The 26,356-nt window shown below is 31.3% G+C and overlaps 2 protein-coding genes across 2 annotated transcripts in view; one reads left to right on the top strand and one right to left on the bottom strand.

Annotated features, from left to right (window-relative positions):
* LOC117206901 overlaps window positions 1–26,356 on the bottom strand; it is a 283,190-nt gene that overhangs the window by 70,528 nt on the left and 186,306 nt on the right. The window lies entirely within an intron of this gene.
* Window positions 7,534–26,356, top strand: part of LOC117206900 (class A basic helix-loop-helix protein 15-like) — a 258,718-nt gene continuing 239,895 nt past the window's right edge. The window contains exons 1-2 of the mRNA XM_033446601.1: window positions 7,534–8,003; window positions 25,362–25,467. The gene's annotated coding sequence lies outside the window, so the exon portion shown is untranslated. The remainder of the gene's footprint in view (window positions 8,004–25,361; window positions 25,468–26,356) is intronic.

Here is a 26,356-nt window from a genome sequence, read left to right as displayed (position 1 = left end):
ATATAAATTGTTGAAAAAATTGAATATAATATATATGTATTATACTATTGATACTTTTTCTTCTTTAAATACTCGCCATTTATTCATGTTTTGTAAATATACGCATCTACCAAAACTTATCTCTATTATTGCCAACATTCAATATTTGCTTTTCAATTTATACCTGCTTTTTGTTTCAGTTTATTTATATTTAATTTCCGTGTTATACACGAAGATGGAATTGTCCTGAACAACTCATAATAATTACTATTTTTAAATTAAAGTTACTATTAAAAAAAAATTAGAATCTTCAACCAAAATAAATGCAAATTATCCCATTATGACAATGCGATATGTAACTGCTGATATTTTCTAATGTCAAAATCATTGGTTCGTGTTCGACTTTCATGGCTTGCAACAATTTTCAACTGCACGAGGAAAGTTGTTTCCTCGACACGGTGAAAAATGATATTGCCGATCAAATTTGTTTCCGACACCTATCGTCCACTTTAATACTTGAATAATTTTTGGAATATAATATGCAAATAAGTTGGAGTAATGAGTGTTACGATTGCAAAGGAACATGTTGCAGTGGCAACATATTTCAGTTGTCATGCAATGCATATATTATCCTGTAATTAACGGAGCAATGTAAGATTAAATTCGTTAAGGTGTTGCGATAATTAATCGCAGCGGAAATTAAATCGTTGCAATTTTCATCATACGAGACATTTAAGTGTCTTATAATATCTCGAGTAGAAAATTAGAGGTATGCATAAGATAGTTATATTAGCTTGTCAAGTCGTTCCTCCTTTTTCTTCCCCTTTCATTTTCAAGCGTAAATTTTGGTTAGTAAAATAAAGCTACACGTATACTATGCTTGTGCGTATTATGTGCACAAAATGTTTCCTATGTAGATATTTGTTAGTTAAATCATAGTTCAGGATAAAATGAATTCAGAAATTAATTAATTTATATATGTAACATTTAATTGTGAAGAGAACCTAAGTGATGTATGTATAGACACGTTGTGACGTTACACATTTGTTTATAGAATAGATTTATCAATGTAAAAAGAAGTTCGAAGTTCAATGGCTTCAAATTTTGAAAAATTTATCAAATTGTTATTAATTCATAAATAATTAGTTATTGGTCATAATAGTACAAATTTTGCTATATATAATATATCATCTAAGTGAAACAGGTCCTCAAAAGATAAAATTTCTAAAGCTTTAAATTTAAACGCTTCAAATGTTAATATTACAAATGAAATATTACAATTTTTTAAACATACATAGGCATTAATCTTCAAACTACGTAAGTTCATTTAATTAATTTCTGGATTCATTGATTCTTACGTCACATAAGCAATCTGAATTATTGAAAATTAATAATACTTACAGGCAATTTAAGGTATAAACGATAGACTTTGATATTTGATTACTATAATAAGTACTCGAACTAATGAAACTAAGTCTACCACCAACAAGTCTAATTGATAAAAGAAGATAACGATGAAGTGAAACAGTGGCATCTACATCGAAGTTATGGATTACAAATCAAGCTAATTTGCAACATAACAGACTTTGAGAAAAGGAACACGATACTAAAATAATTTCAATTAATGAATACGCTTTCTGTTCTTCTCGCTAATACTCTTTTAGACATAACAGTCAACCACTTCATGAATATTCTCTACTCTTTCTTTTTCCTTCATATCATCCCTCAGCTTCTCGTATCTCAAGGTGAAACCAGGATGCCATTGTCCGATCGATTATGTAAATCTCGACGTAACATGCTACGACGAACAGAGGAAAGATAAAATTTGACTCGTCTCCGACCTGTTCTGGGCTGTCTCGATAACATGACACGTTAGAAAGACGTTTAAGGTATACATGCGTACGTATCATAATCGTCGCGAATGAAAGGCAGTTAAGTTAGATAAGAGTTAAGATGAACATTGTAGAGATTACAACTACGATCGGCAAATTCGCCTAATGCTGTGATAAAATAAATCACAAATAATTGTCGTACATATATAATAATTATTATTTCTTATATTAATTTTATGAGAAAATAAATAATGATAAATTAGAATGTGATGAAAGTAAAATTCATTCGATTATGATCTCTTATTTTCTTTCTATTTCTTATTACCAGACCTCCAGGGTACAATAAAGTTTGTTTAACAAATTCTGGTCTCAATAGAGATTTTTCTAACGAAAAATTTAACTATGTGAAAGGGTTGTCTTCGTACCTTTTAGTGAAAATATGAAATTTAAACTTTCTAGAAAGCTTCAAATATTAAATTCCAATGTTGAAAATCTTGCGTTTAAAAGCTTCACATATAAAATCAAATATTTGTAAACAACTTTACATGCGATATTTTTACTGAAAGTCTTCTATCGTTTACTATACAGTATTAATTCAGATATTCAATGAAAGAATAGTACAGTTGAATCTTCCCCCGAAAGCGAGATAAATAGAGAAATCAATGGATAACATTCCATATTTATATTTGGAGTATTTTCTTACAAATTTCCAAATCTTTGTAAATTGTACAGTAATACGTACAATTTACTGCAGATATTTACACATTTATGATAAGTATCTGTATCTCTGAAAATATGAATTTGTATAAACATTCGCAGTGCAATAATGGTCGTAGTAAATAAGTCAATGTTTGAGTAATGGAGATTTCTCTGTTGCAGTTAAATTCACGTACAGTTCCTTAAATTAAAAATTTTCTCACTTGTACCACTTTTCACCCTACATCCCTCAATTATTACAATAATTATCAAACAGTCAACATCATTGGACAGCGGATTTTTATGAAAATTTATATTTTCGCAAACAGAACTAAAGAAATAAAATTTAAATATATATTTGTTTTAACCATTAATAATCACAAAAATTACTTCACTTTGGATATTTTACATATTTTTGTATATTACGCACATGTACGCAGTTTAATCATCACGGCGACACTTCTTGTAAAAATTACTACGCATTTATTATTTCATAATTCTTATAAAAAGAATAAACATGTTAATTCTTACAAAATAATAAATGCACAGAATGCGTAATTAAAGAGAGATTAAAGAAGAAAGAGAAGCCGATTCTTCGGTCTATAATCTGACAATCTTTTACGATGTTGTCCGCCGTCAACGGAGCTTGATATCCATCCGACAGGATCGTTAATGTGTCTACTCGCTGTCAAGCGTGGAGGATCGACGAAAATCGTGGTGGTTCAAGAGTTTCAGGCCGCTTTCGAACCGTGTGCTCGGGCTCTCGTTTGCGTAATTCGATCAAGGAAAGCCGGACTGGACCGATAATGAAAGCTCCCCGCGAGGGAACGCGAACTCAATTTCGTATGCACGCTGACAGTGTAATTACCGAGCGTTACAACCAGTGAAATGACAATCGATGTGATCGAGCCAGTGGATATAACGAGTTATTACTATGAATTCTTTGAATGTGATTTCCGAGAGAGGTTCAGTTTTCTGGGAAAATTGAGACGAATGAAAATTTTCGCAATTCAACGATGCGGTTAATGAGAGTGACTTGCGTTCGATTCGAAGAAATGTGAGAAAAGTATGTGTGCATATATGTATACAGGCTTAGGAAAGTATTTGTACACTCGTAGATATGTTTTATTACGTACGTTACACGAAACGTTCTGAAATTTCATCGACACTGTTGCGAGACTCGACTACTAATATGATTGTCTCGATAAGGATTGAAATAAATCTGAAAATATGCGTAATGCGTTCGAATAACACGTATGAGCAGTCATAAAGCGATTCCTTGTTAAAAAATAAGAAGGACGCGTAGAAGAAAATTTTTTTTATATGACGCTTCGTTCCCGATAAAATCGAATTTGAAAATTTGTCGAGTGAATTTAATCTTCGGTTAGTTTCGGATTAGATAGAGGTAAAGTAAATCATCGATAGCATGATATCCTGTATAGTACTTAATATAATAATTCTACTATAGAAGAATTACTATTCTTTCATGGAATACTACATTTAAATGGACATTCAAACCGAAGAGCAAAAAAGGCTTATAAATAACTACGAGATTATGATATTAAGCGAGTGAACTGACAACAAGTACCCATCAAACGAACATTCTATAAAAATATACTTCAATACGTTCAAAAGACTTTTTATTCGCTTCTATAATACTAACAAGCTGTATTGACAGAAATTTTCCATCATGAAAATCCCATCTGCAATATCTAGTATTATATTCAATTAAATCGCCAATAACTCATCGAAAGTTGAATAAAGAGAAATTTCAAAGCAGAGCAATGATTATATTTACGACACATCGGCGATTCTCGGAGATAAAAATTCTTCAATTACAGGATGAAATAAGTTACTGGTACAGAACGCTTAAAAGCATTCCAACGTCCAAAATCTTAATCTGAACGAAAGTAAAATATATGCACAGACTTTCGCGAAGAAAAAAGAAATTGATTCCTCGAGTCCATTTTATTCGCATAACTTTTTCAAGTGTAAACCTCGTATCGGTCCATTAAACGCGATGACCACGTAAAATGAAGCTTGTGATCGGTATATCTTCTCTGTCGGTTACTCTACTCTGTACACACGATTTAGGCAAACGATAAGAGGATTATCTGCGGGTATCACGTTGTCATTCAACAGAATTAACGATGACGTTCCGCGTAAGTAGCTTTCTCCGTGTATATCACCTTGTACACGCGTGCAGTGCACACTATGCGACGTGAAGTGCACGTGAATTTATACGTGCACGAGCACCTGTCTGCCGTTATCTCCTGCTCCTTTTACGCGTTACGAAAGGAAAATGATATTTTGTTTGTTGATATACATACATTGTTACGTGTGCATTTATACTCGCGTCGTGTTTCTGGAACACTCGTTTGTAGATTTATTTGCCTGAAAGGCGATAAGAAAACCGTGTTTGTTCTTAGCTTTCAATTTATATTAGTTTAATCCTGCAATTTTCAAAAATTTCCTTTCCCATATTTTAACTTCTAAAATATTTAAGTTTCAGTTTAATTAGAAAGAGATTTTATTTCTATATTTTCCACTCCTTTTTTTTATTATTTTATCATCTTGTACTTTTCACACGAAACGATATTACTCGTGAAATGACCTGAAAATATAATGGAAATACAATGAATAGCAGCAGGAATAATCGTTCTCACCGATGATTTCAAAAACAACGTGCATCGATTATTCCCTATCGAAGACCACGTCCAGGCGGATTTCTGAAGTAAGTTGCGCGCGATAAATTACGGGACGCGCGTATAGACGAGTCAAATACGTGATCGAGCATGTAGCCACGAACAGGCGCGTGTGGATCGATGCACGTGTATGGTTTCGGGCGATTAAATGGAAAGTAGCGAGGCAATCAGCAGGTAATGATCTTCGTTGGGTATCGTGGTTGCTGGCCTCTTCTTCTCGGTTGGCCGCGACCGTCTATGAAACCTAGGAATGACAGGCAGGCCGAGGCGATCGTACTTTCCGACTTTCCATTTTCCCGGCGAGTTCACCTTTTCCGGGCAAAATCTTTCTTTCCTGCAACCTCGGCCGATCCAACGACGTCCAGGTATTAACGAGGGAAAATTTATCACGTGCCTTTACGTGGCCGTGCTCCAGCCAAATAAGTACTTCCTCCTTCTGCCTCTGGAAGTCGCTCATTCTGAGAATCTCTCGAGAGACGATTGCCCTTGGAACGGTTTGTTCCTTGATAAGTTTCGTGAAAGGTCAATGAATTCGATTTTTGGGGTACATATGTGAATAAAAGCTTCACATACATACTATCATCAGTTGATTATGAACGTTTTTGCATTGCATAATATGTAAAAATATACGTATGGAATATTCAGATTAGAGTATTTGTTACAATATTTAATAGTCGAAACAAATCTTTGCTTAGGTTCCACTTCCTTAATTGCATTCATAGATGTATGAAAATTTATTCGCAAAACTTCAACAAATTATGACATTTCATAAACACGCGCAGTCTAATCGTCAGATACAGAGAACGACTGGATAGAAAATCCATTATAAAGAAGAATTGAAAAAATTATAAATTAATAAAAGAATTTACTGTTGTAAATCACCTAGAATGTTTGAAATTATATAGTAATCTACGTATCTTCGCAGAATCAATTTACTCAAAAAAAAAGAGGTTTCATATAAAAATATTGTTATTCTACTGTTTTTACTTACTCCTTTTTAGGAAAATCTGTGATCAGTTATCTTAATAACACTTGTATTTTGGTTAGATAACGAGCTTCCTCTCTTGAAAGATGTTCACGGTGTTTATTATACCGGCATATTTGTGGTTCACAGGGTTTACTGTAAATTGTGTTTTGAATAATACGCTGCGCTTTGTGCCAAAGTTTCATGAACATTTCGGTTCACCTTTCCAGGGCAAGCCCGAAGCTTTTCAACTGAAACTTCTGCTAACGCGTGAAACGTCAGATCTGCCCTGAAAAACGAGCTGGAATGTTTACGAAACATGGGAACAATGCGCGAAATACTATTAAAAACGCGATCGAAATTCAGAGAACTATAAATACATTGTCGATCACGGATATTGCAACACCTACGTGTACTGAAAAATTCTAACAAATCTTATCCTATTTAGTACTTCACATCATAAGACACGTATGAGACGAATGAAATAACAGAATTGTAAGAAAATACTTAGAAAATAAAAGCGGTGAAAAGAATGCAATTTGCATTAACACTAGAACATCCGCTAGTTAACACGAAGCTATTTTTACCAAAACCAGTGAAAATGACTGGTCTTTAAAAAATACGCAATAATAGAACATTTTTACATTTATTGAGTTATTACTTTCTTACAGAAGGAATTCCATGTTATGTAATACATTTTTGGTATTATTAATCCATCTGGGAAATCCATCATCCCTAAACGAGGGTTGACACATTTATAAAATTGTAGAACCAGTCATTTCGACTGGTGTGGTATTTCTAGTGTTAGCATCTAGCAATCTAGCGATAGATCCGGAATTTTCTTGATAAACGCGGTAAAAATTTAAAAACGCGTGGAGAATTGTACAAAACGCGCAGACTGGTTAATTGGAGTTCGATAAACAGAATGCAGTACCCTTTTATACTTTGGCAAATACCAGTCATTTTAAGTAGCCTTGATACAAAATTATTTTCTGTTTGAATATATAAAAAGCAAAATAAAATTCATTATAGTATTCTTTTAGTTATTGTTGCAAAAGTCATTGCATCATTGTGGGGAAAAAATATAACATGAATTAGGAATTTTAAAATAAAATTGTAAAACCGGTCAATTTGACTGGTGTGGTAGTTCTAGTGTTAAATATCAGCTATTATCCTCCGACAGTGTGTCTCATCTAAATATTAATTCTTACGATCATCGAAGATCGTAAGCTTTGACTGATTTCCATCTACTATGAGCAAGTATAGATCATGGATAACACGATCTGGAAGCAAGTTTCGCGCGTAATCCGCGCGTGTCGCGTGAATCGGTTGACCAAAGAGTCAGAATCGCGAACGGGCGCGTCAAACGCGCGTGGAGAACGTCGTAGAGCAGCCATGCTCAAAACCGAGCGTTTACTCTGATTTTAAAAACAGAAGAGCAGAAAGAGAAAGGAACGATCGTGTCGCGAGCATAAATCGAAGCAAATCGATAAATCGGAAGGATTAAAAGCAACAGGAGGTCTCTATAAACAGTGATCGATACGGTTGACGTTAAAGCGCGAGGTAACAGTGATCGAATCTTGGGAAACGAGGCGAGTAATCGTCGAGCGAATCGCGAGCAGTTCGAGAGGGAGGAAAAAGGAAGGAGAGCGAAAGGTGTGGGACGACGAAGCGGGGAAATGAAACCGATAAGGCGATTCGAGGCTAACCTTCGCGGCGGAGAAAGAGAAAAGTGAATTGGGGCAAAGGTCTCTGACATCGTGGCTGGCCGTGGGAGAGGAACAAGCCACGGAGAAGTGGTACGACCGGCTTCTAGAGGAGAGAGAGGTAACTGTTAAGATCGAAAGTGCTTTTACACGAAGACACCTGTTGGACGATCCTCGCGCCAAACGACCGTCGCTCCATCTCCCCGTTCGTGATTTCAGAACAGATGCTCTTCCATTTTTTATCCACCTCTATTTGATCATTTCTTCGATCGGGAGAGATGGTTGACTTTTATTGGTACACGAAATTTTGCAAAGTGTTGCGAATCTCGCAAGACTTGATGACATTTTTAGAGAAACTCTGAGAGAATGTGATTTTGCCAGTAGTTTTGGATCTAGGAATGCAATAAAGTTTGGAATTTTGGAGATTGGAGCTTGAGCGTTTGACGAGGAATTTCCTTGGTAAATGTTTCAAATTTTAGGGAGCGTTTCGAGTTTTTGAATCGAAGATCGTGTTAGGTTTTGCATAAAATTTGTCTCCTTTTTAGAAAAACTTCTGTTTCGTAACAGTACATTTTACTTATGGTTGTTGTACTACAAATACAATGTATAAGCGGATTTTTCGTTTATTTTAGTTGTTATTTATTTTATTTATTTATGATAAATTGTATTATAAGTGTCTGTTGTATCGTACAGGTGATATCGAAAATGTTAACTATGACGTTCACTGACGTATACGTTTGTTTTAAATTTGCTAATTTAATGTGGGAAGTTTCACTCCATTCACTGTATTTCATTCACAGATTATCATCTTTTTCATGAAAGATTTTTTTACAAAATTATAATGAAGTAAAAAAAAATTATTTAATTAGTTGTACCTTACAAACAAGAAGGTTGAATTGTAAAGTAACGATACGTGTATAAGATTTGAATACATGTTAGAAAAAGATTGTTGAATGTAATACATTTTATTATACTTAATCCTCTATAACGTTATGAAACAGAAGTATTTTCGTTATAGGAAGCTAAAACGATACATTTATCATATACATAAATTTGTTGTTCTAAAAAAGCCATAACAATTTTTCGTCGGACTTGATAGAAGTTTCTATTTAAGTTTTTCTATTTAAACGAAATTTCTTTCATAAATTTTTGCAAGCTTGTAACATATTTTAAAGAATTAATTTGTAGAAATTGCAGATTTGTTGTTACAATTATTATTATGTTACTTATATATTATATATTATGATTATTATGTTACTTCATAACATTTGGAACATGTTTCCGTTCGAATACTTCACTCAGAAATTCTCAAAAAATTAAGAATGTAGACAGAGGCGTCAGAAATTTTGGAATGGTTTCTTAAATCCAGACGTCCTCAATTTCTGAAACCGGTCTATAATCGCAACCTGTTTTAGCAATTTTTAACATGCGAGGAAAGAAATTTCTAGAAGGTATAATGTTACACCTTTGAATAAAAGTATGCCAGTTCCTTTATCAACACCATGATAAATGGAATTATACTTTATAAAGACGTGCATTGCTTTAAAACTGAGCATTCGCATTATAATGTATACTTTTACTCGATGTTACGCTTACCTCCATTCACAAGCTAGAGAATATCATACGAATCAAATTAAAATATATGTAATTTTCTCAAACGAGTCGCTTCGGACACTTATACCTTTAAGCTTAAAACATTCGATTATGAAAAAGAATCACAGAAATAATAAACTAAATTGAAAGATTGTCTAACTCTTGACAGCATACATCGATACATTTAAATAAGATAATATTATATGATTTTGTATTTTTTAATTGATTGCTTACAGTGAGATTCTGTGAATTTATTGAATCATTACAATGAATTATTCTGTTGAAATCATCGGTGGAATTTTATAATTTTTTGAGAAAGAAGTTTGTTTCAAGAATTGTGTTAAAAATTGTGACAGTTGTTCAATTATCTTTTATAGAAAAGAAATTAATATTGGAATATGATCGAACAGTGAAAAACTTGTTATAGTATAAAATAAAGTTCTGGTAATTTTCCATAAATTATGTCATATATTCCATAAATATATATTAATAATTAAAAATCCATGGTAATTTTTGTATTGCATGGATATCAAACTTTTCCAAATCAAACCAAAAATCAAACAATATTAATATTAATAACAGGCATAGATTGTGACAATACCAATGGCGATAAAAATGATAAAAAGATTAGTCTATTGATAGTGGATCTTCTTTTTTAAAATTTGAATCATTAATTTGATATATCCATACATGCAACTCAATAATATTTCGAATTTAACCTTTTTTTTAAGCAACTACTTAAGCCAATCATATTCACCGTGTACATTTTAATCATTGCCATTTAAAACACGTTGTTATCTCATCAAATGCGTCATTAATACATAGAATCGAAGATGTTAGATATCTTGTTTGGACAGATAATAGTTCGAAGACATTATTTTACGCGCATTATCGCGTACACCGGCATTCCTTTGACGTATGTTCGCTGACTAATATCAATTTAGATACATAACGTTGACACTTCATGTCGTATTGATAAATTTTTCTATAGCAAATAATTAATTACACTAGTTTCCTTCTACATATCTTTCATACGTATGAAATTACTTCTATAATGATTTAATAATGAGTGCACGTGTTTATATTAGTAATACACTAATGGTAGTTTTTAAAAGCAAAGAATATTTTTATTTAGAATTTTCGTATTATAAATGTTCTTATTAATTCTATGTTTGAAGCTTTATTCTTTAACCCAGCAAGATTTTAAACCTTACATTGTAAAACATTTTAAAACTACTGGACGAAGTGGCTCTTGCATTAGATCACAAACGATAAGCTTTACTTTAGTATATATTAGAAAATTGTATTAAAGGTTGTGTGATAATCTTTAGAAAACAGAAAATACAAAAAGCAAGTATACGTAGGATGTAGGCAAAATATTAAAGAGAATTATTTTTCTTATTCCAAGCGGCGATCGTTAGATTGCTTATTCGATATATCATTAATTTTTCTAGAGACAGAAATATTCAAGAAGCACCGGAGGAAATGTCAGACAAATTAAAAACACATCTATGAGATATGACTACAAATCGAAATTCTGTTTCTGGAAAATTCAATCAAATCAATTTATAATGTGGTATTAACTACGAATATCGAATTCACTTAGCCAAGAAATCTGAAATTAAGTTATTCAGCCATAATCGAGATGTTTCTTCACGACTTTGACGTATGGAGACGACGAATTGTTGAATTTCAATCGAACCGGTTTCTTTAGCGAACCAAGAAACGAACAGCTATGGGTGGCATACGGTGGTCCATTGAAAAATGCCATAATCCTAATAAAATAGTAAGAATAGCCAGCGTGAATTATTGTCGATAGATATGCGAGACGCATTCGTCGAAGGCGAACAAGACGATGTCCTTGAGGCAAAGAAAATCCAAAGAACTTGAATACGAATTCCTTAACTTCGTGTCTACAGCAAAGTACTAACCCTTTCTACCCTACGTGCGAGATAAAATCCATTTTTTTTTTTTTTTTGTTTTATGAATATACAGGGTGTCTGAAAAAATAGAAATCAAACTTATATTACGTATTAATGAGATGAAGTAGGTGAATTTAATGAGATGAATTTACATAAATTTATGGCCGAAAATGCTTCATTCGAGAGCTACACGTGTCCAACCTGTAAAAATTCTGTCAATTGAAAAATTGTTCATTTTGACAGTTAATTACATTGAGATCAGTGTCAGGTATTAAGCTCGCCTCTTTCAACGCTATGAATGTTTCATAAAGGAAAGCAATCTTTTTTTTACTGCAATCTTACTTATTGATCACGAAAGTTGGGAAACAGTAATCGTTACGAATAGATTTATCGCCAATGCATCAATAATGTAGTGTTAAATTACTACAGCACAACAATGAATACATAGAATAACGTTTAAAGAAACACAGGTAAATAAGTGTATAAATTCAAAATAACATAACATTACAGAGGATTAAATCCGATTCTAAATGATACTTACGCTTGCATCGAGGATTATGTAAATTGATAGTTGGGCATATTGAGAAATGAATAACAGGGAAAATAAGAGAATCGGATTTTGTTCCAGTGACTGAAGAGCTCAAGTTAAGGGTTATTGCAACGATTACGTACGTTAGGCAACAAATTATGGCGAATTAATATTACAAGACTCGTAAAATGGAGCAAGCGAATTGCATTAGGGATATTAATGCTCTCCAGTTATAAATTATTTCGATTCTAACTAATAATACGTCAAAGTGGAAATTATGATGGATTTACGTTTCGAGAGAGTATGATGTATAATTTATGGAGCAAAGTAATAAAATTTAATTTTGAAATTTAAAGTTGCTAAAAAAGAAAGAAATTCTTTGTCCGTTACGATCAACTTTTTTACATATAGAAAGAGTTCACACTGTAAGTTAGTACATTTTTAAATAGATTCATTATACAGATTAAAATTTTGATAGAGAATTGTAAATAAAATAAATAGATTCTTTCACATAGATTGAACTTTTAGCAAAAATGCGTACATCAAATAGATTTTTAAACTTATTTATTTTTGTTTTAAATGAATATTGAATGAGTAAGGAAATATCATTTTTACCACATTCTTTTGGTGTTATGTATAATAAATTAATTAAAATAAAGGTATTCTAATCCTGGCCTCTATACATCCTATAAAAATGTATTAAAACGAGTTAAAAGACAAGATCAACATACTACTTCACAAAACGCAAATAAGATCCGTATCAGAATTCAATTATTTGGTAGTCTAAAAATATACCGATAATAAGGTTGTGTAGAAATAAGGCAGTTTTATAATCCTTGAAACTGAATTAATGCGAGGAAGTTGATTAATATCAGGCAATACATATGTATGTATGTATTTCGTTGCAATTTTCCAAAGATACATGTAACGATATTATTTCATTGATTAATTAAAAAATACAGTATTGTGATGTAATTAGGGATGGTAGTTGGATGATATTTGTGTAAAAAATATGCAATAAATCAACTTTTTCTGTATATGTTACGTAAATTATTCGCGCGATCAAAAGTAACGTAATCGTTATTACGACGTATGTTTCATTGAAAATCAAAATAAAATTATGATTACGAAAAAATACAAGTGCGATGTTCCTTCAAATGATATTGATTAACGTCCTGATTTTATCATTATTCAAGAAATAATCATTTCTATAAAAATCAGTTATACACTGGAGTATTTCCATAATCGCCTAATTATAAGATTTGTTTGTCCCGAATATAATGTTCAATTACGTAATGAGAATGAACGATCTAATATGTAATATCATCGCCTTTAGTCTAATTGTGTTGAGATAATTTTTTTGGTTAGTACCATTTTTAATCTTACTCACTTACAATTCCCTTAAAGTATATTTTATAACAGTTGAAATAAACGAATAAATCTTAAAGATCATTAATTTACTTCGTTTCACCTTTATGTTACTATAGTCAAAGTCATAAAATTAATTGGCTTCGTTCACAAGTATGTTAATCGAAGTAAATAACTAGAAACAAGTTGGCTGATTATCGCACTTCTAATCTTAGAAATCTTATCTCGTCTATTGCCAATTATGTACATCTCCAGTGAATCGATATTACTAAATTTACAAATTAATAGTTTCTCGGACATGGCTACTCTTATAAGAAATTTAATCAAAAATGTATAACTTAGAGTAAAATTTTTAATGGTAATAAAACTTTCATAAATTTGTTCCCTATTATTAAAATATTTAAGCAGACTTTTTTACATTTCTTGAAACAAACGTGTATATTTGAATTATTTTTCGGTGTTCTTCAGAACGAAAGCTATACAAATAATATATACTCGTAGCTTTAAAAAGTTTACGTAAGAATCACTGTAAGATACTTTTGTAACAACCTGTAGCTTCGATACATTAGTATTGGTGAATCATGAAATCACAGCTAACGAGTAGCTCCGGCAGGTGTTCCCGGAAACATGTAAATAATGTTATTCAGAATGTAGTAAGAATGCACAGTTGCATAAGTGCTATTTCCCGATAGCGACGCTGAAAATATTCAATCCAGGCGATAATCGACCGAATTTACCTCAACGCCGGATTGTTACAGTCGCAATAGATTCACTATAGATATTTTGTTCGTTTAAACAAGAACATCCATAATTTCACATGGATTTCAGAGCACATTAAAAATAAATAAGCAAAATTGCAATACTATGCAATATTGCGCAGCTTGCATAATTTATTTCTTTTTCTTCTTAAGCATATGAAATCTCGATGGAGATTTATTCCGCCTTACCTTATTATCTTAGAAAAGAAAAAATCACAAGTTTGTCCTTTAATTTATAAGATGCATATTCCCCTTTCGTAAAAGATTGCAAATTAAGTATAATATATATTGATTGTAAATTTAGTAAAATAACTATATGAATGTATATAACATAATAATAAATCTGTTTAGACAGTTTGTTGCTCTGCATTTTTGTGTAATTCCTTTTGTAACGAAAATGTTCTTTTATAGGGTTAATTATATAATTAATTAAATATTTCATGTTTCTGCCTCAGCAAATGTAAACGTCTCCTAAGATACTCGTATATTTTTAAAGAATTTCGAAAATTAAAAGTCCGATACCAGTCATATCGATTGATTTGATAGCTGTATTGTCACTAAAGGTACTATCATTTTTTTAAAAAGCCCCTACACGATTACAAAAGAAAGAAAACTGGAAATTTCAACAGGTTTAATGGTTTGTAAATTGTGCTAAATTTCATCGCATTAATGTTAAATTAGCAGATAGTCATTTTCCTTTGAAGTTGGGTCAAGCAAGTCAAACAGAATTTCGCAAAGATACTCTTACGTATTTGTACGAAATTATTGATTAACGATAAATTTGCAACGTTTCTTGGAATTCGTTTGACAAAATCCCTTGCAGCCAGTGTTTCACGCGATTCACGTCCTTGTCGATGACCAGTGAAGCCACGGTGAACATTGTACAATAAATCCTAACGAAATCCCCGATGCGTGTGTAGCAAATGCGATAAATAACAGTTTTAGAAAGCATTATGGACATGGACGTTCGCCTAAGTTCTCGATTTCCATTCACTGCCCCCGCTTAATATTCCCTGCGAGGAGAGCTCGGATTATCGTTCATCTTTTTCCTTTTTTTTTTTCTTTCCATCCTCCACTCTCGGGTGGCCGATCTAAGGGGAGAGTTAAAAGACCGTACGATGTCCACTGAATATCCACGTTTATGCACGTTCGCGAATTTCCTTTCAGGAGGTACACGACACACGAAGATGTTTGCTTCCATGCACGTCTCTTGTTATACGTCGCCAAGATTCGTTGACCTTTGAAAGAACCGCCTTACGTTTTTAACCAAAAGCATGTAAAAGCAAATCGTTTATAGTTTTCGTTTGTTCGAAGATTTTGCTGTGAATGCAGCTTTTGCGGAAAACTTCAAGTTTATGCGTATATATATATATATTTCTTTCTCTGCATCATAATATTTAATAAATTTAAATTTAAATTTATTGAAGTTTCCATATTTATAAAATTAATAATTTATCCGCCGTGAAATAATGTATTATTGTATATCATTGACTCAATTTTATTTATTATTATTATTATATATTTTTTCCTTTACGTTATTTAAAAAGTTTAAATTTAAATGTATTTATTCAAATTTCAATATTTATTATACTGGAAATTTCTCCAGTTTGATACATTGAATAATGTATCTTGATGAAATTATATCATTCAAAATATTACCAGTTTATTAATTCTTATTTTCTCTTCTCTTTCTGTAACAAATGAAGTTATAACAAAGGATTGGGAAGATTCCTTAACTGTTGAATAAATATAATCATTTCTTTTGAGAAAATGGATTAAAAGAAACTGTACATAATTAATTTTTACAAGTGTCGGATATTTGGTAAAAGGAAGATTAAAGCGGAAAGAAGTTTATTTTATATACATACTATGTTTGTTGGTTTAAATGACTTAAAAACTACATAATGTGGTAAAAACATTACGTGGTAAAAATATCATGTGTCATTATTTAAGTATTTTTGAGGATAATCTGCAGAGAGTAATTAAAATTATTTTTTTTATGAAAGTGCTTTTGCAAGTTCTTCTGCAGTTATCGCAAATATTGTTTTGTATTCTTTTTTGAAATATTACGATAATGTTATTTCACGCAGCTTTATCGTTCTTATAAATTATTCTTTCTATCTTTTCTTTCCTTTGGTTTTAATGTTACTTCAACCTCGATGGTTATTTTAGCAACACTGTCTAAATTTTGCTTTTTTTTTTTTTATTACGAGTTTAAGGTCATATGCACCTTCCAAAATTATTAGTGGTCCAAGTGACAGTATAATGGTCGTATAGTGGGACAAACATTTATCTACAGTAAGTAGTAAAATCCAATATTCTTTGGTAAGGCTAGAGCCTTTTGGCAAAAGACTTCTTTCTTTGGCGAGTTTAACGAATTTGGTAATTCGTGTTATGCTCTTTTCATACTGTACTTAGAGACAGGTATTTAGGATGTGATTGATGTTTTTTGTATGTCGCAAGTATCACAGATTTTTATTTATTTTAAGTACTACTTGCTTAAGTACTATTTTATTCTCCTTTTAAGAAGATAGTTAAATGTTTTTGTAAAAACATTAATATTCCTTGATATATGAGTCGACAATGATGTGTACAATATTATTTTTATGAAATGTAGATACGTAAGATGCAACATTGATTTCATCAGGTCTTGCTACAAATAGTTTTGTCTCGTATTTTGCTTCCTGAATTTCGGAAGTAAGATTAAACGGTAAATATTGAAAATAGTTATTTAATGCTTAGAAACATTATAAAAAGATTATTAGTACAAAATGATTAATAGTAGTAATAGTGCTTAATTGTGTTTTATGACAACAGTGTTTAACCGCAGGTAGCAAAAGCAATACTATACAGAATAAAGCGATCCAATTGAAAATTATTACGTGACCCACATTATTTTACACATTTATCATTATCGTAAAAAAAATTCGTTCATTCGATCTGGTAACATTGGAATGCTTTAAAAGATACGATACGATGAAACGTTCCAAAGCAATATAGTGAAATATTATCTGAATGTTTCGAAAAGAAATTTAAGAACGAAAATAATATTTTTAAGAAGTATAAAAGTATCGAAACATAGTTGTACAAGATAATAGATGATACATCATACGATAGGAAATACGATAAACTTTTTATGTTCTAAGGTTAAATATGTACAATAAACACGTTAATTGCGAATTTAATTATTCTCACGGTTTATCGTGTTTTATTCTATTGAATTAACTTGCATCTACAAGCGAACGTTTCTTGTAATTAGCTTTACGAATCGGTTTCGTTATGCACAAACAGAGTATCAGTCTTAAAGGATTGTTGACCTTGTTATCGTTCCAACACCTGTATAATTAACGATGCAATCTACGTACTTATCTGGCATGTAGTTAAAACAAGAAAGCACATTACGAATTGACGAAACGATAGATATGCAGGTTTTATCAGAAGTTAACATGTCCACAAAACTGAGCAAGCTTATTATACAATCAGACCGTTTGCATTAAGTCTTTACAATCCCTTTTCCTTATCTTCGAAAGCTTGTGTTTAATCCTGTATTTCCTACTTTTGTATCGCTTTCGGTTTATCTTTCGATAAATAATTTTTCTATGCAAAAATTGTATCAAAATTCAAATATTACATAATCAACAAGCACGAACCACGAAATTCTTTATCACTACGTTTTATCATCGAAGACATTAAAAATGCATACAAAAAAAGTTAAAAGCCTTCAAAGACATCATGTTTTTTTTAAATATCTTAACGGTCTATTAGAACGAATTTTTGTTAATCCTTTCGTTTTTTAAACGAAGCCCTTGGATTTTGAATATTTTTCTGTAAAAATCTGCTGCAGTTGTTAGTTAATCATATAATAAAAATTTATTATACACAATACAATGCTATTTTTCTTTGATATAAACCTGTATGCAATTTACAAAGATTATGACAAAATTATTATTTACTAATATTCGTCAATTATTTCTGCATCATATGGTTACTTTCTCGTGTCAAAGAAGTACAATTACAAGGAGGACGCATAAAAATCAATAAGAAAGCACGTGAGTGTATACTTATTTTTGCTCTTGTAACTCTAAAAGGAGATTTCTTTCGAATAACTGTCACATTATTTCTATATTAATAATCGCTAATGGCTGGCTTGAGGTGGGTGCCGTAAATTAGACAATATGAATGCACCACATATACTTAATGACTATCATTATCTGCGAAACAGAACAGTATGAAAGAGTACCCGCCTGCGGGGAGCTTGGTTGCATTCGATTCGAACCCTTGACCAAATCGATTTTAGGTCGCGATACCCGCATGGAATTCTCTGTTTGATTACGTTCTGACGCTCGTTTGTTTGCTTATTTCTGGAATAACATACGCGAAGTTGATTAAATAACAGAACGATGGAGGCAGTGTCAATTAATTGGGCAATAAGCAATGAGTTATAGCTTATGCGACATAAATTTGAGTGGGTATCGCATCAATAAGAATAATACGCACGATAGTAGTGAATTTCATAATCATTGATCATCAGGCTATTATATATATAATCGATGAAGTGTATAAATTTCAATTAATGGTAGAGGAGATCGTAGAAGAAAGAGTTGGTTCTTTTTTATGAGAGAGATATGTATTTTATATATATTGAAATTTCTTATTTAATTATAAAAAATTGTAAATATGAAAGATTAATAGTTGATATGAAAGTTTATCTTAAATTGATTATCCAAAGTCCTGTACTCTTTATAATATTTAATGTAAGTAATTCAATTTTCTATCTAAATTACATCTCTTTAATTATATTCGTAAAAACATCGATACCAACATTTAGCGATGACGATCTCGTGTCATCGTGATGTTAAATTTTATGCTCGTTCGAAAACGCGTTTTAATACGATTTAAAAGGGAAATTAAGAAAAGAGTGGGGGAAAAAGGCAACTTTCGATCGACTGAAGAATTCCGCGAACCGTAGCCGGCCGATTTCACGCAGTGGCATTTAGGAAATGCAAATTCCCCGGCCTGACATTTCGCTCGGTCTCGCGCAGCGTCACGTTAAACTGTAAGTCGCTTCTTGACGGCTACGAATCGCTTACCCGCGGCTAAATAGAAGGGAAACGATCCCTGAACTTCCTGTCGGCTCCGCTATCTTGTCAATCAACTGTGAATCAATTTTTCTAACATTTCAGGAGGCACGTTTCACGCGCGATGATTGGATCAATCGTTTCGACGTTACCTAACCAATTCAGAGATTGAAAACGCTGTTTTCAATTTCGTATGTTAAGCACGAAATAATCGATGGAAGAATGATTATATGAAGATGTTGAAAAGACGAATGGATTTTTAGAGGGGAAATTAATGGCTTCTGCTCGATCTTATACCTTAAGAGTATTGTGAAAAGCAATTTCGTATCGTTAGATTATTTATGAATCGTCGAACGAAATTTATTTGTAAATGCATGTAGAATGCAGTAAGTAAACGTAGTTAGAATGAAACTGGTGAATTAACGATCTTTGCTTTTCCATATTATTTGTGGAAGATTAAAAATAATGTTATCTTGCCACTATACGCTGTTGAAATATTTTTAATGATTTAGATTTTCCTTGATTATGAAATTGTATTGACTATTTGTTTAGCTTGTGATCTTATTGAAACGCTACTCATTGGTCTATGTTACTACGTGTTATATTGATAATTTGTTAATATCTTTAATTTATTGTCTTCCATATATTATTATAGAAATAATATAGATATTCTGTCCATTGCTAAAAAATAGGGAAAATAACTAAAATACCATCTGTGTATATTATTCACAACCATTTAATTATTACGAATATCATTTTTAATCACTGCCGAAGGTTTCCTATCTTTCGTACAATCTCATCCAATCAACGTAAAACTAATTATCTTAATGAAGATATTTAAATAAAGAACTAATTATTACATCGAGGAACATTATTTATAATATTTACAATTCAGTATGTCCAATAATGATAAATAAACTGTATGCAACGGTTCGCAATTTGTATTGCCTATCCCAATTATTACAGCTCGATTAGCAACCAAGTGTGGCGATAAAAATAATGTGTACGTTACTATTAAATTTATGAAGTCTTTAAATAAATGAAAGCTCATTAATACCGAAGTTGATCAACGAAATGCTTGATAGTACTTATTATCACTACTACTAATATTTCTAGTTGTACCATTCGAAGTTTAAAATGTGACTCAAAATTAATATATTCATAGTTTCCATTGCTAATTTGGGACATTTTTGTTTCCACAAAGTATTTTAAAATTAAATTTTTCTCAATGCTTAATCTCATTTTCAACACAATGTGTATATTTCCATTAAAAAAAACATACGAATATTTTTTAATTGATGTATGATTTTTACCATAATGGTCACAGGTACCCAACAAACCCTAGTATAATTGCATAACACAGTTTTTAGATAAAAATTTGTTATCTTCGCAGAAGAAAATATACAGCATACTGAAATACATAAATATTTTATTATATGAAAAAAAACATATTACGTATTTTACTATGATTCAAAGACTAATTAAAATTTCCTACGAATTAATTCCATATCTACATTAGAGAATATAATCTGAGCTAATTGAATTTTTTATGAAACTTCGAAGGCTTGATCTGAATTATTTAACTATGTCTATACTTCTTGCTAAATAAATATACATATGTACCTAATCAATAAATTCTTCAAACTACATTTATATTAAAAATCTAAAAATCTATTATTTCTCATAGCGAAGTACCACTATAGTTTGTGGTGACAGCTTCACAATTAATTAAAAAAATTGATAATAAGGATGATTAAGAGAACGTCAGCATCCAACTGAACAAAACGAAAAATTTGTAACGCTATAAGGTAAATTTGGGGAACGTTAAGGAGGTTATAGCTGCTAAGATAATTTCGATGATGGAAGACACGTGAGGAACAGTTGCATCCTCAAATTACCAATAATGATTGCCTTCCACCCGATAACTTTATTCAAGCCTGTTATTACAGACAATTTTTTCGACACAAGCGATTCCGCACGAAGATTTAGTTTTGTTCATTTACGAACGATGCGCGTATGAAATATTCGTTTCGAATTCAAAATAATTGCAAAATTGATCGTAGTCGATAAGATCGAATTTTAAAAGGCATCTCGAAATGAACATCGAGTTTATTTCGTTTGAATTAAAAGGAAGTATGCTCGTGAAACTCGAGGAAAGAAAACGAGTGGCAAATATTAACGAATATCAATGACGATTTCGGAAAAATAATTATTGAAAAATCTAAGCTAAGCCTTGCTTATCTTAATATGAATATAATTTCGACATTTTTGTTTCGGTGATAATAAGAAGATTTCCTTTTAGGTGTATCACACGGAATTATATTGAAATTGAAATCTGCATGATAATTTTACGCTTTGATATTTATCTTATTGATTTTATGCTATACAGAGACGATTTTGAAAGAACATGCAGAATCATTCGGTATTAAATTTAAACCCGTTATTTTTCTTGCTCGTTTTTCTTCAATTTATTAATTTATAAATTGTGAATTGTATCGAGTAAATTAATTTAATTTGGTAAATGGAAGTATGAAATTGAAGTAAGGTATGAAATTGATTTTAATAATATTAACAGAAATGAGTATTGTTATATATTGTTAATAGAAATAAATAATCTTATGATATTTATACATCTTGTTAAAACACAAATTTTAAAAGCAAATTTAAAACGTCGAACAAAATACAAGAAAAAGAAGGAGAGGAAAGTTTTAAGCGTTAAAAAAATACGCAATTATTAGAGATATTCAATGATAAGAATGTAATTTACAAAATGTTTTCAATTATACAACAGAAGCAATTGATAAAATACTCAACGTTGAAAATACAACTGGTATAAGTGATTCTTTACATACAATAAAATAAAGAATGTTAATTTGGATTTTCGTTTTCGTCTGTGAAAATATACAGGAATATATCTTATCTCTCTTTCGAATATTATCTTTCTCATTCAATCTGTTGTTCGTGTGTATTTAACATTTGTACCTTTTAACATAACAAAACTTTATAAAAATCCATCCTTAGATATGTATATCACAATAATACGAAACAGTAATATTGTTTATTTGCTTATATTATTTGTTTTGCAGTTCCTACGTACTTAAATACTATCCTTGTGAAGTAATGAGATTCATTATCGTGCCAACATGATTTGAAATCAATTGAAGGTCAAGATAGTAGACAGCAATTATGTTTAGCTGCTTAAACGAATCATCAAGTAATTTTCTTCAATGATTGAACTAAGTGGGATAAGTAACAAGGTTTTATACTATGCATATAAATGTGTTTTCTCGACTTTATCATATTCTGCTATTCTTTCTAAACGCTCACTAAATATTGGATTATTAGAAATACTACTCCGCACGTTCTTAAATTTGTTCCAAATTTTAGCAACATAATTGTAATAACCGTGTTGCGTTTATAATACTAATAAAATTTCAAAAAGATCTACACGCATAATATATTTAACATGTCCATAGCAATTTTCTATGATAAACGTCCAAATACTTTCATGAATCACTATATTTACTATTATTATATCGTACGTGAATATAGATTTATTTTATAATAGATTATTAAAATAATCAAGTTTTCCACTTGATTATTTTACATTCAAGTAAACTTTCAGCTTTAAAATATCTAACTTACATCATCAAATTCAGTTTACCCTAACAACGATATTTATAGCGTCATTCTTCATCAATATTTTTCCATTTGTGCCAAACAAATTGGATGTTTTATCTGCTTTCTATTATTTACTAACTTTTATCATTCATACTGTTTCTACACCAGATTATCTGCAAATTGCGGAATATCGCAAAAGTGAGTGTTTTCTCTTTTAATCTACCCAGCACTTACTCACGTGCGTATTTATGTTAGCCGTACTATCTCTATTCTTTACCATCGATACTATTGTACCGTCTCCATTCAACAATTGACACGTTATACGCGTAACGTACATATAAATTACTTCTGATCGAAGACTATCGCGGATGGTTAGTCAATTTACAGTCACGCCCTGGATACACATACCATTAGGATTAAGCGGAATTAACATACACGTACATGTTTGCCTACGCGGAATCACGCGACGGAATACACCTCGTAGACTTTTGCCGACCTCAATAACGTGACGTCCTATTAGCGGTTCGATCGCGCGGTTCGACTAATTGCGTCAGACGTGAAATTAATTAATCATTACCAACCGGAAGGTAATCGCGATTTATCACGAGCACCATCGATTTGTTTTGCTACAGACGAGATGCAGAATGGACACGCGACGCGAGTCTGCTCTATATTTTTATTTCTGTACGAGGTCTCCAAGGTTTTTATATGATACTTTTATCAAATCTTACGACGATTATTAATTTTCCATGGATGATAATATTGGTAATTAGCAAAGCGCGGATTTCTATGCATTTGTGAAAAATTTTAAGACGCCAAAACGAATAGAATACACGTAATATGCAGAAATTAGGGGTAGGCTGGAACCCTAAAACGACCCGATCCGTCCCAAGTATCCCGTAATTCGAGATTGTCGGGATTGTCGAGAATTATAAAATTATATAGTATACTATAATATTTTATAAGAAAATATTATATCTGTTGCATATTTCGTTATTACCTTTGCTCCATATTCTAGCCAGTATAATTTTAAAATTCTCATGAATCCCGCAAGTCTTGGGAATCCCGACTTAGTCGAGAATCTTGAAACTCCTGGGAATCCCAACAATCTCTAGTTATGAGATAGTTATGAGATAAAAATTGGCTAGCCGATCTGATATTTTATTTTTGAGATCTCGCACACTTCTATATAAAAGTGAAATATTTTCTAGAGTGAAAATATCATTATTTTATCTAATAGAATTATATTGGCAAAAAAGAAAAAAATGCATGATACATTATGAACTTTACACGCTAGAGGAATTTCAGAAAGTGTTTGAATTAATTGTAAACACGAGGTTTATTATTTATTATTAACTCTATCATTTGATATCCATACTGAAGTTTAGAAATTCAGGGAGAAGCTTAGGGAACTCCACCATAAATTTTATAATATAACAGGTATTTATTATAGTATGCGATTAAAGTATTATATACACATAAAACCAAATCTAGATTGATTCATGTAAAAGAAAAGCTAATGTACGCATCGAACATACATATAAGAAAAATGTACATATTTTTTCGGTATATAGTAGTTTCTATATCTTGAGATTGTATTATTGTTTTTTAATTCTGTGTATTCATCTGTCTATTTAAGATTAATGGAGAATCGCATACTCATTACTCATTCTTGCAATAATTTCTCGTAAACGGACCACTGACGCTAAGTCATAATAAATAGTCTTGAAAAAAGTTATGCAAGTCACGCGGACTAGTAAATCTGTGATCTTGACACTTACAAACGAGATTCTTTGTAACAAAATTAGCAATACTGCTAATGAAAACGAAGGATTGTTTCAAGAAAATTAACACTTATTTATCTATACAATTTTATAGTGGAATATCTGTTATATTTTCACAAATAAACTATTATCAAATACAAATTGTCGATTAACATTTAAATTATTTAAGCGATGTTGGAATATTTAGATATTATTAACAGTTAAAAAAAATTTTCAGCGAATACTATTTTGCGCATTTCATTCGAGCATTCGTTCTTAATATGCATACTAGACGATCAAATTATCTAATTGCAGGGTGAATGACTCGTCGAATCGTTGAATTCTAAAACAAAACACGTCCGCGTGTGCGTTTAAGCTCGCTTCGAGCACGTTTAGTACGTGTCCGCAATATTAACATTTTTTCCTTGAAATTCTCCGGGAACACCTGAATTATCATTTTTCAAGAAAACTAGACGTCAATATGCCGGGTTACGTTTTCTCAGAAAGCAAACTTTTCTCACATCTCGCATCAGGTGACAAACTTCGCGTTTAACAAGTCACTTTTCAATTTTAAGTAGATTCGTCACTCGTGTACATCCTCCGTAGTCTTCGTCACTTTAAATTACTCAATGCAATACATTTTTAGAGTTTGATATTTTTTTATAATAAACTGAATAATCATTAGTTTATTATAAAATACGCGTATTATTTGTTGTATCATAAAACATTAGGACATTATACCGCAGATATTTAGAATTAAAAGTTAGTTATACATAGAAACTGAGAATAATTTCTAATGTAATATATAATGTTCCTGAAAGAATAAAGAGAATTTTCTGTTAAACAGAATCAATAAACTTCTACCACTTGGAGTATCGCACAACTTTATTATCAGACATAGTTTGACAAACGGATTTAAGTTATGGAAGATCGGGACCTGCATTGATAGATGGGTAAGTAAGATGCTACAAAACTTCTATCATTTTCTACTAATCGATTAAACAGTATGCGTGGTTTATTATTATTAATGGTATAAAGATCTCAGTTCTATCTTAATTAATGCGTTATTCGTTTCATTGATCTTATTAAATGTATTGCCAAAAATCTGGGAACAACGCAAGAACATTTTGAATACCGCGACTTCATCTCAATATATTGACTTTGCTATATACGTTGCATAAATTGAAAATTGATTGAAAAGATATAAAATACGTGAGGAAGGTAAATTAATAGCAATACACATAGATAAGTTTGCAAATAAGACAATATTATATAAATCTCATTTTTGTAAAGTACACATACATTTTATCATATTCATATCATATTTGAAGCCTTTCCTATTAGAATTTTCTTAATTTATTTGTCTGACATTTACACTACCATCCACAAGCACTTGATGTAATTTGATTAAAAGGTTGATACTTTTGCCATATGTCGATTTGTTGTATCTTGTCATGCAGCTGTGACAAAACACTCTGATAAGTTTCAACGGAATATATCAGCATCACTCATGGTTGACACTTCACAAAATCTCTATAAACTTTTCGATCAACCAATGTTTTCATTAGTATCTCCAAATTGTATATACATACTTGCCAGAAATAAAATCAAAGACTAAAATTAGATCAAGGATTCTCGTTTGAAGCATATTTTATATATTTTCAATAATAATTGGGAAATGTTCAAATGCTTATGGGTGCGCTGTAATGTATGCATATCGTTTACCATCACACTATTACTACCACCAAGACATAGATCCAAGGCATCTTCGTACAAAACCAACTCACAACCCTTATCATTCGTCCCTCTATACGCGTCGTAAAGACAAGTATGATCATAGTC

Source organism: Bombus bifarius, unplaced genomic scaffold, assembly GCF_011952205.1.
Source record: "Bombus bifarius isolate JDL3187 unplaced genomic scaffold, Bbif_JDL3187 scf7180000008013, whole genome shotgun sequence".
Taxonomy (NCBI): Eukaryota; Metazoa; Arthropoda; class Insecta; order Hymenoptera; family Apidae; genus Bombus; species Bombus bifarius.
This window is presented reverse-complemented; position numbering and strand designations above follow the sequence as displayed.